The 16,019-nt window shown below is 42.4% G+C and overlaps 1 long non-coding RNA gene across 9 annotated transcripts in view; it reads right to left on the bottom strand.

Moving 5' to 3' along the window:
- LOC122185260 overlaps positions 1–16,019 on the bottom strand; it is a 67,848-nt gene that overhangs the window by 10,788 nt on the left and 41,041 nt on the right. For 6 of the 9 annotated variants that reach the window (XR_006180820.1, XR_006180819.1, XR_006180814.1 and 3 more), the window contains 4 exons: positions 8,418–8,524; positions 7,173–7,292; positions 5,871–5,953; positions 1,011–1,132 (listed from right to left, as the gene is read on the bottom strand). This is a non-coding gene — a long non-coding RNA (uncharacterized LOC122185260). Of the gene's footprint in view, positions 1–1,010; positions 1,133–5,870; positions 5,954–7,172; positions 7,293–7,440; positions 7,589–8,417; positions 8,525–16,019 lie in introns of all 9 variants that reach the window. The other 3 variants (XR_006180817.1, XR_006180812.1, XR_006180818.1) reach the window with 3 other exon arrangements.

A 16,019-nucleotide genomic window follows, 5' to 3' on the forward strand; every position in this document is an offset into this window, starting at 1 on the left:
ACATAGCTCAGATTGTGCCAGGTGGTGTCTGCCTGTCTCAACCTTAATGATACTTTACAGTAAAACTTACTCTGAAGTGGAGTTGGAATGCGTGCGTGAGAACCTGTGTTCATACATGCACACATCTAGGCTGTACACACGTGTGCTGCTGCATACATGTTCACACATGCACAACCTTATCTAATTATACAAAATCTGAATTTCATGTGTAGTACTTCCCCCCTTTTCTTGGCTGAAGGTCTACCATTGACATGTTTCATGACATAATTCTTGTTTATTCCTTCTCAAGGAACTGATTGCTTTGCCATGTTCAGTGAAGTAATGAAACATTGAATAAATCTAGTGCATGATACTAAACCAATGTTTTATCTTATCCTCACCATGTACTCCGGTTTCTTTAAATGCATCTTTGCAGCAACCAAACGAGCCATAAATTAGTCATGATGATATTACAGCTGAATTTAATTTAAAGTCTCTCAGCAAGTTGTTAAGGGTTTCTTGCCTAGGTCACTCCTAAGGAAATTTGAAAACTCTGGTATGATTTATGAATATTGCTATATTACTAGAGTATAAAGGGCTATGGGGAATACAAACACATAAACCTCTGTTTAATTCAGCTCCAATAAAAATTTCATTTCTTATAGCAAAATAAACATGTAAATCAATGTTTAATGATTCTGTTGTTTTATTATGTAACTTATTATTTGCCTTTAAACATCCAAGCCAAATAAAATCTGGGACCCTGCTCATTTCTGCTGAAACACAATTAGTTAACAATTAGATCTGCAGAGGTTGCTTCCTTCAGTGGAAATAATAACACAAAATAAGAGAAGACAACCCAAGAAAAAAAGGCCTGGCTTCTCCTTCCCCCCATGTATAAACACATTAGCTCTGTTATTAGACAATTCCTCAATGTAAACATCTTTTTTCTTTTTCCCCTTGGAATTTACTCAGCTGTCTGGGGGATAATTACTTCCCTAAAATTACTATACATTCAGAGGTGCTTTTACCTTGAGACTTCTGCAAGTTCTGTGGACATACAACTTCTTTTGCTCTTCTCATCATGCAGATTCTCCTTGTTTAGGGGAAATAGTCCCATTGGTATTAATCTCCTTCATGGGACAGCAACTGGCTGCAGATAACAACAGGAGGGAAAGGTTAACTTCTGGGTAAAGGACTTGAAGATTTAGCCATTTTTTGTCAGACTTTAGGAGATACCTAATGATAATTTCTTCTGAAAGAAGCCGAAGTCACAAAACAGCTTATCACACATTTAGACTCATTTTAATCATCTGTTGATGTTCTAGATCTCCTTTAAAGAAGTAAGGACTGTGGGACTTCCACAGGCAGTAACACGGGGATGTTTTTCATCACTTACCCATTGCCATCCATAAGCACAAGGATCTGCTGCCTTTTGCAGTACTGTGCCATCTCAGTGTCCCTTGCCCTAGTGAGTGTGTAACTTCCTAAGCCAGCATCTTTTCTAACTTACCATAGGGACACATGCTAGTTCTCTGAATTATTACACACAGTCCTTGGTCACTGGGATACAATAATTCCCCAAGATAACCAGGTTTTCTCTTGTCAGTGTTGCTTGATCTTAGATGAGCCACTTAATCTGTTTCTCTCCCTATTTCACTGCCTATTTAAGTTGGATAATATTGGCACGACTAACCTGCTGAAGAAGGTGACTGTCTACACAAATAGCTGATGTAAGTTTAATATTTCTCAAGTACCAAACTGCTGAAAAATGCTGTCAGTCCAAAGTGTACACTGCTGTAATTACAGTATACAATGGAAATTGGGCAGCTAGGCAAATCTCCTTGTGCCAGCCTTTTTCTCTCCTACTCAACTTTGCATGTACATGTTCAATGGAAAAGAAATTTGAAAATTAAAGTGCCCTTGAAATTAGATCAGAAATTTTCAACCAATGGAGGATGTCTATTAAAACACGTCTATCAACATCGACTTGGCTGTTTCTTCTAGCTGACTCTGATCCTGTTGCTTCATGTGCCAAAATCCTCTATTCATACTGGTAAAGGAAGAAGAGAACATTTGGAGGAAAGGATCATGGCAGGTCAGGGGTCACCCCATCTATTCTCAGAGGCTCTAACACCTTGCTTTGCAATTTGCTTGTCAATGAATTCAGACATTATTATCCCATTTGGTTGGAAATTCCCAGCAAAATAGTGCTTGCTCCATATTTCTTCCATCCTGAGAATAACAGTCTAATTTTCTGAGGTTAGTATTACGTGCCTCAGGTGAAAGCCTTGTACAAAACTTTATGCAATATATTCTGTTTCCTCTGCTGGAGGAGCAAGAAAGAAAAATTCAGAAGGGTTGAAGCTTTAGTGTGAACAAGACTGCACTCCCACTAAATGCATGCTGTCTTGAATCCCTTCCCTCCCTCTTCTGGGTCTTCAGTTGTAACTTTCTTCCATTTGGGAAATGCCTGGCACATTTTGGGCACCACCAGAAACAAAATCAACCTTTCTACCTTTCAGCCACAGCCAGTTCAAGGCATTTTGGAAAAATAATCTGCTTTCACTTTGGGCAGAAATGGAACAGGGGACAAAGAGGGACTTTTCATTTCTTCAGCACCATGTTCCCGTAGGGAATTATTAGGATTTCTCATCCACCTAAATGATTCACAGTGGAGCCATACCACATTATGTCAGTCAAGTGTTTCACTGCCCACCAGGTTTGTACATCTTCAAGTAGAATAGAGCACAGAATAATTTGATTGCGTGCTATTTTGTTACAAAAATGAAAAAACTTGGGCTATTCGCCTCTGGTAAAATGGCCAAGAAAAGAAAAAGCAAACAAAACAATAGCCTGGAGATAAAAAGCCCCAAAGTCCCAGAAAATGTCAACTCCAAGAAATGTGGTGGGTGTAAAAACCACAAATTAAGCTTTACATTCATATACAGCATCAACGTTTGTTTCAAACAATGCTCAATGGTGAGAGCTGGGAACCCTGTGAGTGCTGCCTCCCACTGCAGACATGCCTCCCATTCCTTGCTCTGCGTGTCCCACGGCTGCTCCTTCCCACAGATCCTTCCCATGGACAGCCCTGCGCAGCCACCATCTGTTCTGCACTGCGCCGGGAGCAATTCTGCTTCCTCCTTGCAACACTCTTTCCAGTAGGATGGAAGTGGGGTTGCTCCAATAGCTGGGGTAATACCTCATGGCACTGTGCAGACAGGGACCAGAACAGGTCACTGGATATGGATCTACCTCTTACTCTGCATAAATTTTTGGGGAGCTGTGGAATTCATGGACCTTCTGTGGATCTAATAGAGTATTGAAGGTGACTCATGACTTTAGCCCAGAGTACACAGCATTCATCCAGCACAAAAATCGAGACAGTAATTAATCCTGATTTCCCAGAATAAGTCAAGAGAGGAAGGAAAATTTCAGCTACATTACTAATACTTGCAAAATAGTATCATTGAATCATACAATGGCCTAGGTTGAAAAGGCTCATCTACTTCCAACCCCCTGCTGTGTGCAGGTCACCAACCAGCAGACCAGGCTGCCCAGAGCCACATCCAGCCTGGCCTTGAATGCCTCCAGGGATGGGGCATCCACAGCCTCCTTGGGCAACCTGTTCCAGTGCATCACCAGCCTCTGTGTGAAGAACTTCCTCCTAATATCTAACCTAAACCTCCCTTGCCTTGGTTCAAAATGATTCCACCTTGTCCTATTACTATCTACCCTTGTGGATTTCTGGACTAAAAAATATATCACACCAAATCTTTTTTTTTCCCAGCAAAATCTCCAAAATTTGACCAGCATTGTTTTTTCTTTGTTTGCTGAGCAAATACTTACTGTCATACATGAGGAACAAATACACAAAATCTGTAGAGTACAAACATCCTCAGCTCTGCAAGACCTCAGTAACTGCTAACGATATTACAGAAGCTATAATGCACAGAGTGCTTCAGTGGAAAAAAGTACTTTTAAACAGCCTGTGATTTCTTATTACACACCACTGAAGTATCAGAAACTATTTTAAAAGAGTCTTTATAAATATAAACGTGTTTTAATGCAATTGGCATAAGATCTCACTGAACCAGTGAGTGGAAAAGAATATTCTTGTATAAACCTACTTTTTCTCTGACCTATACAGTTTTTGGAAATTAATCTAGATGCTGTTACATCATGCAGAGAAGGGAAATACACAGTAGGACTTAAAATCTTCAATCAAACTCACTTGTGCTGTGGTATTTGTGAAAAATAAATGCTTGCCCACCTTCAAGACATTCCCAGGGAGTTTGCATGGTAGGTGTGCTCAAATTTTTCGAGCGTGAAGGAGCTCCTGAATAGCTGGCAAAGTGAGCTAATGTTGAACTAACATGAACTTCATGCAAATTTTTGAGATTGCCAGAGCTGCTGGTTGAGGTGAACTTGTAGTAACAGGCTTGTCAGAGAGCTGCCTGTCTGGCAGGCTGCATGCTGCAGCTGGAGCTGCCTTGGCTTGATTCTGCTCTGAAGCTGGGACAAGCTTGTGCAGCCCGGCTATAAACACTGAGCTACGGAGGAGACAGAGCAACCCAATAGCACCAGAGCAACTGAATGTCAGGGCAATCCCAGAGCCAAGTCAAATCTTCAGAGAAGCTCGAAAGGGAAAGTTTATTGAGACCAAGATTGGGTCAAAGCCCATTTCAGGTGTGCTTAGGAAGCTGTGGACTTGGGAGAGATGACTTTCTGGGATGCCTATAGCTGGAAAGGCATCTCTGCCTTGAGACAAGAAGAGCCATGGAGCTGCACATGCGGAGCTCAGCTCCATCCACCACAGCAGTGAGACAAGACCTCCAGGGAGAAATGGAACCTTAAATAAAACCCAATATAAAAATGAAACAAAAGTCCAAATGGGTAAGGGGGATAAGTCAGGGGGAATGGCTTTAAACTAAAGGAAGGGAAATTTAAGTTAGATGTCAAGAGGAAATTCTGTGCTCACAGGGCAGTGAGGCAGCGGCACAGCTGCTCAGAGCTGTGGGTGCCCATCCCTGGAGGCGTTCAAGGCCATGTATGGGGCTCTGGGAAGCTTGAGGTGGTGGGGGCAGCCAGCCCACAGCACGGGGTTGGAGCTGGGTGGGCTTTGAGGTCCTTTCCAATCCAAGCCTTTCTATGATTCTATTCTCTATGGACAACCTTCACCAGCTGCTGCTGTTTTTCCCTTCCCAGCTCACTGTCGGAAAGACTTCGCTGATATTTCGCCAAATGACATATAACAAATGGCCAACGAAGCAAACAGTAAGACCAGGCCAGAAAGAAAAGAGAAAACATCTAAAAGATGGACAAATGAGTCTTCAGAGAATATGAGCAGCAGAGAATGCACTGATTTTGTGTCTGGTACATTTTGCTTCATTTCTAGTAATTCACACCCTGTAAGATTTCTAGAAACAAATAGATCAAACATTTACAAAAAAAAAAAAAAAAAAGAAAGAAAAAAAAAAAAAAAAAAAAAAGCCCAAAAAACGCAAGCTGACCACTTCAGCCAATGAAAAACTGGATCCAAGATGAGCAGGGAGAAAAACACAAGATTTCTAACTGTTCTGACAATCAAAACTGATTATCATTGTGCCAACAACTTAGAATTCTTCCACTTCTAATTTTAGGTGAAAGAAGTAAATAAACAGGATCATTTCTTCTATCCCTGAACTCTGTCAGTAGGATTCCTCCCACCTCTGCTGCTTTGCACTAGATGGTCTGCAGACCCCAAACATCACCTTTGGGTGAAGATCTGTGTTTCCTTTTTGGAGCTGACCAGTGTTTAGCACACTGCTGGAGCTAACCAAGCCTCCAGTGACAAAGCCAACCAATGCAGTGAAGGCAGCAAACCTTCCAGTATCACCACTACGTACCCCAGTGAGTCGCTGCTGTCACCAGTGCTGAGGGCTTTAATGCACCCTCTGGGTGTGACACTGGAGAAAACTTTGGAGAAGATCTGAAACAGAAAACATAGTGGGAACAAGGTTGAAAAAGGCAACAGGAAGTGATGAAAAAGAGAATTGAAAAAAAAAAAAAAGTGTAAAATTTGTATATAAACAAAAATATACAAAGATAAAAATATGTACATATAAATAAAAAATAAAAAATTATAGATAAATAAAAATATAAATAAGGAAGGTGCTGGAACAGGCTGCCCTGAGAGGCTGTGGATACTCCATCCCTGGAGGTGTTCAAGACCAGGCTGGATGCAGCCCTGGGCAGTCCGGTTTATTACCAGATCTGAAGTTTGGTGGCCCTGCCTGTGGTGGGGGTTTGGAACCTGATGATTCTTGGGTCCCTTCCAACTCAAGCCGTTCTATGATTCTATGATGAATCGTAATAACAAAATAATGCTCATTCATAGCCTCATTACGAACAAGCAATAACTGCTTATGGGCAGATTCTTCCCAGGACCACTCTCCACATCTGTATTTTCCATTAAGATGGAGGAAGTGTCTCTGGAGCACATGCTGCTGGTGTCTCTCTCTACCCAGTGACCATGAAAATCAAAACTGCGTCTGTTACACAAATATTGGGAAATAACTCTCTAGATAAGCTGTGCATGTATTTGCAAGTAAAGTATGCAGCCATACCAGTCTGTGCACATAAAGCACACAATTTGTACGTGCAAATAGGAGCTCCAGACAGGTTAATGCTTTACAGGAGACCAAACTCTCAACCAGAAATGCAAATCCAGAGGAACTGTTACTACAGCCACAGCAGCAAGTGACAACAGGACAATTACCCCCAGTAACCATGTCTTCATCTCTGGCTGAGCCTCTCGCACGATCCTCCCTCGTTTCCTTTATCCACGATTATAGCTCAGATAAGAATTCTCCTACCCTCACCATCCAATGTCTGTACAATCTTACAGGCATGGTTCAGACCGATTACACTTGGCTACTAGACAGAAAATTGTATTTGACTTCTGGTTTTCCATTTCTCCTCCGGTTTAATTTTCTCTTAAGCTTAAAAACATTTCCATTAAATAAATCATTTCCTTTTTCTGGGAGGCTGAACCAAAAGCCACTAAAATCTCTGACAGTCTTTTCATTAGGGTACCAGGGCTTTACGTTAGACTTTCAATTAGATGTAGTGAATGCAGAAGTATAAAGAAGTGAAAGATAAAGGAGGGGGAGGTAGGAAGTGGAAAAGTTCCACCAACGTTTACAAACCTCTAGGGTTTCATTTGGCTTTACGTTAAGTTGAGGTCAAAGGTTTGGGACAGCTTTTATTCTCCTCATTCCCCATTTGCTCTGATCTTCTTTTCCAGAGGGGGAATCCTGACAGATGAGCTGTGAAGAGGGAAGAATCAATCTGATAAAGCTGGACTCAGAGCTGAGTAATGGAGCAACTACTTTGCATTGCCCTGAGCTGGGAGCACGGGATGAGGTTGCTAGTGGGAAACAGTTCACTTGGGGACAGTATTTTACAACGCCTCACCAGGGGGATAGATGTTTTGTCCTCCAGAAGCAGAGGGATCTTGGGTGACTCCACTGCTGTCCCACCAGCCTTGGCTTCATTTCTTGCTGACAAGGCAGCAAGAAATGGATTTTGGTGGTCAAGTCAAAGAGATATGAGTGATATGAGTCTGTAAGGAGAGATTGTATCTTTAGGTTAACTTACTGTTCTTAATTTTCAGCTGATGTACTGTGAAAATCAGAGTGGATTCTGGCCTGTCTTCTAGCTAAATTCAGAGTAAGTACAAATGGACAACAATTGCTGAATTTAACCAAAACAAGCTAATCTGTTAGATAATTTGAGGAAAGAAAACGTAACAGGAACCTGGTAGGAGAGAAGGATGTTTGCAAAAGGTGCTGATAAAACCTGTCGCCTGGGGGGCACATGAGAGAAACAGGGACCTTTCAGACCACTTTTAAACTATCAATACAATCTAATAGTCCATCTCCTGAGAAACCTCTAATATTTTGGGAGCTGATTCTTCTCAAACACCTGGGTTACATCATGATGGAAGCAATGCTGGCTCCATGGGACAGACAGCCCTGAACACCTGTGCCTTCAGCTCTTGTTCTCTCCATGAGTTTGCTTGCACAAGTCTGGTGAAGCCCTGCTTGGAGCAGAGGGACCAGATGCTGCTTACACACACATGCAAGTAGCTCCACTGTAACCAACCAGTAACATGAGATAATTTAAAAACAAGCCTTCCTTTGTCCCATACAAATAATATTTTCATTATTCGTGTTCAAGAGGCTAAGCAGCAAAAACGAGGCTTTCTTCTTAATAAAAAGCTTATGCTTTTAAAGCAAACAACACCAAACTGGGGCTGCTGGAATTTTGCTCACTGTGGAGGGCACAGCAGAACTGATAGGGAGTGTTGCATGGTGATGCACCCTCAAATCTCTTTGGAATAATTAAAAACACCATTTAACACAACGCTTTCAATTTGTTCCCATTCCTACCTAGGATGGCTTTTCTCTAGAAGTGAGTCTGTTGGCTCTGCATTTTCTCACCTCGATCCCAGGAGATTTCCCTCTGCTGAGGTGCTGGGCTGCTCCATGCACCCACTCTGTAAGCAAACAGGTCATTGCAGCAAACCATAAGACACTTGAAGCTTTAGTTGCACAAACCATGTGAGGTCTTTTTGCATTAGGGATAATCAGGTAAAGAGGCTTCACCCCTTTGGCTGAGAATCACAGTTCTTAGGCATACTATAGACACAGCTGTTTAGGATATGCAGGAAAGACCCTGATATGTCCTTAACACAGTTCCCTGAGCCTTTGTACTTTTAGAAATGTGCATGCTGCCACTGCTATTGATTCCACTTGAGCTCTGATTTGTGAAAAAAAAAAATATATGTATCTCTTCCATTAAATAGGTACCTACCTGTACATATTCTCACAATTCTCCAGAAGCTTGGGGGAATTGCATGTAAATGGCTGCTGCTGAAACACAAGCACTATGTGCTGGTGCAGGAAGTCAGAGCCAGCTTTCTGGGATTAGATGTCCCTGGCTAACCTCAGCTGTTAGGAATTACTTTGGAGCTTGGCCTTAGCAGGTGAGGGGGAACCACCAGGAAGAGAACAAAAGGGTTTCTCTCCCTTCTGCCCCTGCTTCCTCCCTTCCAGGCCTTGGGCAAATGTGGTTTTAATTCAGAAATACAAATGTCACCTCCAAAATCACTCTAGGGAGGAAGGAGAGCTAAAGAAAATTCATTTGGATTGTAATTTATCAAGCTTTTTTTCTTAACATCTGCAGCGATGAGAAATGGGAAGCCGGAGCTGGGCTGCTGCACAATGGCAAAGCAAAGAACTTCTCTGCTATCCCAAACAGCCTCTAATTCTTGGTTTTCTTCAAGGACAGCCCTTTCCTAATGTAAATAAACTTGTCATCCTGTGCAATGTAGGGAAAACAGCTCTACCTTAAGTGCTGCTTTTGGAGCACTTTGAGCTACAGGTGGCACCGAAAGCCAATTGGGAGAGTAAAGCAGTAAAGATCCAGGTTTTTTCCAATGTTATCCCCCACCTTGTGCTTTCAGAGCTCTCCAGGCTGGGAGCTATTTTTGTTTCCTGCAGGTTTGGACAGCCACAAAGCCGGGGCTGTGTACGTGCTGCAGCTCTGACAGCAGACGTGAATAATAGAAATGGGCTCTGAGCATAAGAAGCCACTCGGCGCGCTCGCTGTACTTTCCTAATGGATATGACATTGACATAATACACCCCGGGGTGTTTTGGATCAGATGGCGTTTTCCTGTTCCACGTGCTGCTTTTATGAACAGCCATCAGGTTGTGGAACACATGTCGCAGCGTGGGTGGCGGGCGGCCCTCCATCCCGTGTGCAGGGTGTGGAGATGTGGCATCACTCCACCTGAAGTCCTTCTGGCATTAGGGCAGAGGGGTTCTGATTCCATGGCAGGGCTCGTGGTAGATGCTGCTGAGATGCTGCTTCAGGCTGATGGGTATATGGGGCCATGTTAAATGACCACAAGGAACACAGAAGTGCAACCAAACACACCCCAGCAGGGCTGACCTGTAAGTTGAATTTGCTCCTCATCGCTATAAAATTATTTCCCAAGCACACAGGTTGGGTGGGAGCATCACAGTTCAGCAATAATCAGCCCAAACCCCTCATCTCCAGGCTGTAAGGCAGCATCCCCCCAGTCAGACATGGAGCTGCAGTGGTAAATCACCAGCAGGGAAAAACCCCTCCCCTTCCACATCCCTGCTGTTCGGAAGGAAACATCCATTTCTGCACAGGCAGGAAGGACTAATCCCTTTGTGATTTCCTCCTCTAAACCCTTCTCCCTGACACCCCATTCCAGCTTTCATCCTCCTATCTGGGCTATTTAGTCTAGAGCAAGGGAGGCAGAGAGGAGTTGTGATAACAGTCCTCAGTTATGTAAAAGGCTTCTCCAAAGAGATAGGCAATAAATTGCTATCCGTAGTGAAAGCACAGAAAGTAATGGGCTTAAATGCAGCAAGAGAGACTTAAAAAAAACAATCTAGGAAAATCTTCCTTGTTGCAAGTACCATTGGAAATCACTTGGGAGGTTTGGGGGCTCACCGCTGTTGGCAGGGTTAGGGAAACACATCAAACAAACAAGTGTCTTTTTGCATAGGGCCAGATGAGATTACCTCCTTGGGTATCTTCAAGCCCTGTTTTCTTCTATGCTGTGGTAATAACAGTCCCAGCCTTGTTCTTCACTGACCATGACAGAGCCAAGGAAATACCCATGATGGAGGGAGGAGTGAATGCCCTACCATGGCAGGCATTGGGCTTCCTTTCCCTCATTGTCTCCTGATTCTCTTTGTGTTTTTCAGCATAGGATGGCACTGATGCCCCTGGTTCAAGGAAATCTGAAGCCAGAAGATCTGGTGAAGACTCCAGACATCATGCAGCAAACACAGCTGCTGGGTTCTGCAGGACTCAGAAGATTCCTCTGCTCACTCCTAGATCATCTTGTTGTCTCTTTGATAGTCAGCAAAAGAAACTCAAGCATACTAAGAGGTGTGCAGTCACAAATGTGCATCTCTGAAGAAGTCACACTTCACCAGCCTCCCCTGAGGGGACATGGGGACATCACTGCAAGTGATACTGTTGAGCAGAGTTGCTTTGCTGAGTGTAAGATGACCAAACAACTTGGACTGAGATTGTATTTGCTGCTGGTGAAGCTTGGTCTTACACAGCTCTTCGAAGCAGCAGCATCTTCCGGGATGCTCCACTCCAAAAGGCACTTCTTGCCAAATCCTGCTAAAAACGGGGCTGATCATATGTTTACTTGAGGATATCCTTAAGTACTTTGCTGGACGGGGGCCTTATCCAGCTACATTTCAGATTCTTAGAGATCAGTAGGGATTGATTAAACTCTCTGCATTACCAGGGGGTGGACATCTGTGTGTGTCAAAATAAAGATATTCTCCTGAAGATATTTCTTTCCTGTGTCTCAGCTCCCTTCAGTTCCCAGTCAGAAAAGATGGTCAGAATCAGAAAATAGTCATTGTCTTCTGATCAGCAAAAAGATGCAAGTGAGCCTTAACAGGTGTAATTTATGTCATTACTGCTGATGAAGTTAGTAAGCTTTAGCAAGGAGACATGGATCAATAGTTATTTGAGAAGATGCAGCTGCAGATATCTAAATGAGCACGGACCAGAGAGCGAGGTGTAAATGGTAATAGCAGAATATTTAAACCAGATGAGAGCTATAAGGTAGTGACCTTGAAAGAACCAGACAAGTAAAAAAAAAAGTAAAGAAGGGCAACAATGATTTATATACTTGCTCTGCACAAATATTACAATGCTTATTGAATGGTATAGTAAATTATGAACAAAGTAGAGCTTTATTAGATTAATGACAAGGGAATTTATATAATAAGGTTTGTTCTTTTGAAAGTAGGCAAGAGAAATGAGTTTTTTATTAACTCCTGTGTTTCCAGGCTTGAACATTTCTCTTTCTGCCATGGAGTAATCTGACTTACACTTGGTCATTGCACATCCATTTCTAGATCCTTGTAACACTGATAGAGCTCAGTGCACAAAGAGAAGTGCAACACCAGGAGGGGACCCATGGAAATACTAAGTGCCACAATCCAACAGCTCACCAGAGGCTTGTTTCGGCCACTGTGGAATCAGGAGAGTGTACGGGTTGCCCAAAGGCTCCCATTAACTCCCAAACCATTCTAATGATTACTATAGTGATGTCCAGACCCATCTTGGTCTTGGATCATACTTGTATCTAAAAAAGACAACAAAAGACAGCCTCCACCCATAAACATTTACATCTAGCAAGGCAGGGCAAATGTTGGTGGGAGATGTCACAGCATGATTGCACAAAACGATGGCTCAGCATCCCCAGATCTCACCTCTCCCTGTGATGCCAAGTCTTGAGAGAAGCTAAAGACATTTCTGTCTACAGTAACAAATTTTTTTTTCTGAAGGGATTTGATTAAGGAAAAATAAGGAGAAGAAATAAAATCCACACTAGACAGTTTTTAATATATGTAGTTCTTTTGCAAAATGCATAATTAATCCCAGCTTGCTTATATGAGTGGAAAGGAGAAATCAGCCATCACAGTACTTGTAATTTCATATAGGAGTATATTTATAATCATACCAAGTCCTAGCGGTGACTTTCACAGCTTCTTAGACCACCATCAATCTAGGAAAGAGACAACCCTACAGGGAGGGGCTGGGGGCACAGTGTGCACCAGTTAATCAGGACACGATCAGCTACGTTACTGGGACACTTCTGTCTGCTGATCACTGGGGTCTGTGATTGCCTTTTACTGCAGAAGGAGCAACTGGCTACGTTCTCCTCCAGCCCTGAGTCTGCACTGAGTGAAACCAGTGGCCAAATTCTGGCTGCTGTCACCAGGATCAGGCCTGAGGAGCTGGCACCAAGTGGTTTGCTGCTCAGTATTCACTCTTTGCCTTGCATGGGTGACCCAAAAACCTGACCCGCAGCCCAGCGAGCCCCTTTTGGGTTTCACTGCACTCCAGATCAAGTCGCAAGAGGACAATTAGAATGTATGAGCTCAAGTAAAAATGGATTATTGCGCACATATTCTTGTCATTTTCATATGCTTCTTTTTGCTCCAAGTAAGAGCCGTTGCCCAGGTGTAATGCAGTCAAAGTAAGGTTTAGCTAAGAGAGGTTAATATTCATACCCAAAGGAGCTGCTTGCAGGGGAAAAATAGGATAGCTAAGAAATAAAAAATATTCAACAGCATCACCACCCGCAGAGAATTATTTTCACAGGTAGGATAGTGCAGACACAGCTGTTATGGAAACATGGATCTTCAGCTCCATTACGTTATTCTGTTTTTCCTTCCTTGTGAAGTGTGTTGAAAAAGTGGAATATGCTAATAAACCATTCTAATTCATCTCCCTTGAAGTTTTGTGTGAGCAGACTAAGTCATTCTGCTTGAAATCCTTAATTCCTATATAATTATTTTCAGTAGTATTGTCCTTAACTCTCTGCAGGTTTCTAACAAATTTAAGAAAACTGAGGGTCTTCTGGAATTATGTGCTGTACTTTCGCACTGGTGACAGCTTGCATTTAGCTGATGGCTGCTTTCTGTTTCAAAAATTGTTATCGAAACCTAGCAGTCCATGACGGGGATTTGGACAAGGAGTGTTCTCCATAGTCCTCTCATGTCCAGTCCTCAACTATTCCAGGCTCTAGGATCTAAAAACTGGAGTATTTCAACCCTCTTTTTCCTCTGACCTAAGCAGAGGATAAATATGCACTTATCAGTCCCCAGCAGCCACAGTCACCTCCTGAAAGCCACATCCCACAACGCATAACTGTGTGTCTGCAGGGAAGGCGGTCTCACGGGACTGGGGTTGGACAACTTGAATCCATCTGGGAATGGAACAAGCTGGGACAGGGCCCACCACTTCCGCTCAGCAGCGACACCGCCTGCAAACGCGCCCTTTTGCCATGAGAAAAGGCAAACAGGAGGCATGAGAAAAAGGAGGACAACTCCATTCACCCCACGATCCCTCCATTCCTCCTGTGTCTCCATGAGAAATGGGAAGCTTTGGCCCTGCGAACGGAGAGTCCCTCACACCTGCAAGGTCCACGGGCGGCCTCATTTCCTCTCTCCTCCACATCCTCCCACACAAATGGCTCTATCTATCTGTTAAACAGAAATAATGCAATGGGCTTTTTCAGTGGAATATTTCAAGATCATCTGTCCCTGTATCTATAAGCTGGGGACTGGTTTTCCTAAGGAATCTGCATTTTCTGAAGATTACAGGAAACTCTTTTAAAAGGAAATTTGTTATTCTTTGGGAAATTTTTGCCCTAACAATCTCATCTTCCTTAAAAGCAAGCCTCATCCAGATGGATTCATTGGGAGTTCAATATTTCTGATTTAAGTAATCATTAAAAGCCCATCAAGCGTACTTCACAGTTGTTTATAATAAAACATTTTAGCCTGATGGTGCAGAAAGTGTCATGATTGCAAAACACTGAAAAGTAGAGCTAACCATGAAATGGTAAAAAACACAGAATGCAATAATAATAATAATAATAATAGGAATCCATTGTGATGAAATGCAATGTCCAATACCATCTTAACACAAAATAGTAAAAATGTCAAACTTACACCTGCCTGCGAAATACTTGCTTTTGATGAAATTGCTTCCTACAGAAATCCCCACAGAACTTTTTAACTCTACTTAGTCAGTGAAAAATAAAATAAAATAAAATAAAAAAATCAAAGAAGAAGATTTTCATTTCCTTTTCTACATGAAAAAAATGTCAATTTCATGAGGGAAAGGTCAGCTGTTCAACAGAGTGCTGGGGCACTTTAAAGAACTTGAAGTCTGCACCTGGACTTCCTCACATCCTCGATATTCCCCTCCTTCAGCACAGCTGGGAACCTCTGTTTAAAACTACGTTTCTTGTACTTTGTGCCTTCATTACGCTGCTGGTTGCATCACTTTTTCTTAAAATTTATTCCTCCTGTAATATTTGCTGGATTGCATACAATAAATACTGCCAAATGTCATAATACCAGCTACACAGCTATAGATGTATTAAATATATACTCTGACAAGTCTAATAAATAGCCATCCATTCACATTACAAATAAGCCCAATTTCAGTCCAATGAATATTGCAATAAATTTGTTCTAACTGAGACATCTGTATAAATATCAGTAATAAGATAGATCAGAAAGGCTAAACATGCCAAGTAGATTTTATTTTTGTAAAGAGACTACAAGAACTACTTCTTCCCCTTTGTGGAAAAAAGAAAACCATCAAAACCAGTGAGGAATATAGGACAAGGAAAGGAGGAGGTTACTGAGCAAGCTGCAGTTTATTTAGATGAGAAAAATGAAGTATGCAAAGCAAGACGTGTTTAACTAAGTGTCTACAGATGTTGCTCAATTTTTGTATGCACTGAAAGAGAAATCACTTTGTTTACTTGTCTGGTTCTTGTTCCTAATGCCATTACCAGTAGCTGAAAACATCTACTGAACACAGGTATTTTATTTTTTTCACCTGCAGTGGTGATGGGGTGGGTATTGCAACCAAGGATCGTCTGCCAAAACTGCTGGAAAATATTCCAAGCATTTGGCTGACTGTTCAGCAGCCTTATCAATACCTGCTGCATCAGCTTTTCCTCACCTGCCATCCACTATTACTATACATCACTATATACTTTGACGGATACCACAAGCACCTCACAGCCCCAGCAGGAAAGGCAGGGCTGTCTGTACTTCTCACACCCAAAATGCTGTTCACTTGCTGTCGGTTGCAATGCCAATACATGCCACAGTTCTGTGTTTATTCCAGTCTGCTTAGTTTAATACCACTGTCCCTCTTTGGACACCCCTGAGCCCTGGGATCAGGAGATAACATTACTGATTACTGATTTCCCCTCAATGTCAGACCTATAGAAGAAATACAAGAGCTCTACTGTTGCACAAGGTGTGTTCATAACCTTCTTCCACAGGGCCAAACTAATGGGTCACATAGTCCACACTGGCTTCTAACTGCACAGATCTTTTAAGGACAGTAGAGTCAAATTAAACAAGGAAAAATAAGGAATATTT

This window comes from Lagopus leucura, unplaced genomic scaffold, assembly GCF_019238085.1.
Source record: "Lagopus leucura isolate 7727_CA_CO unplaced genomic scaffold, USGS_WTPT01 Super-Scaffold_100028, whole genome shotgun sequence".
Taxonomy (NCBI): domain Eukaryota; kingdom Metazoa; phylum Chordata; class Aves; order Galliformes; family Phasianidae; genus Lagopus; species Lagopus leucura.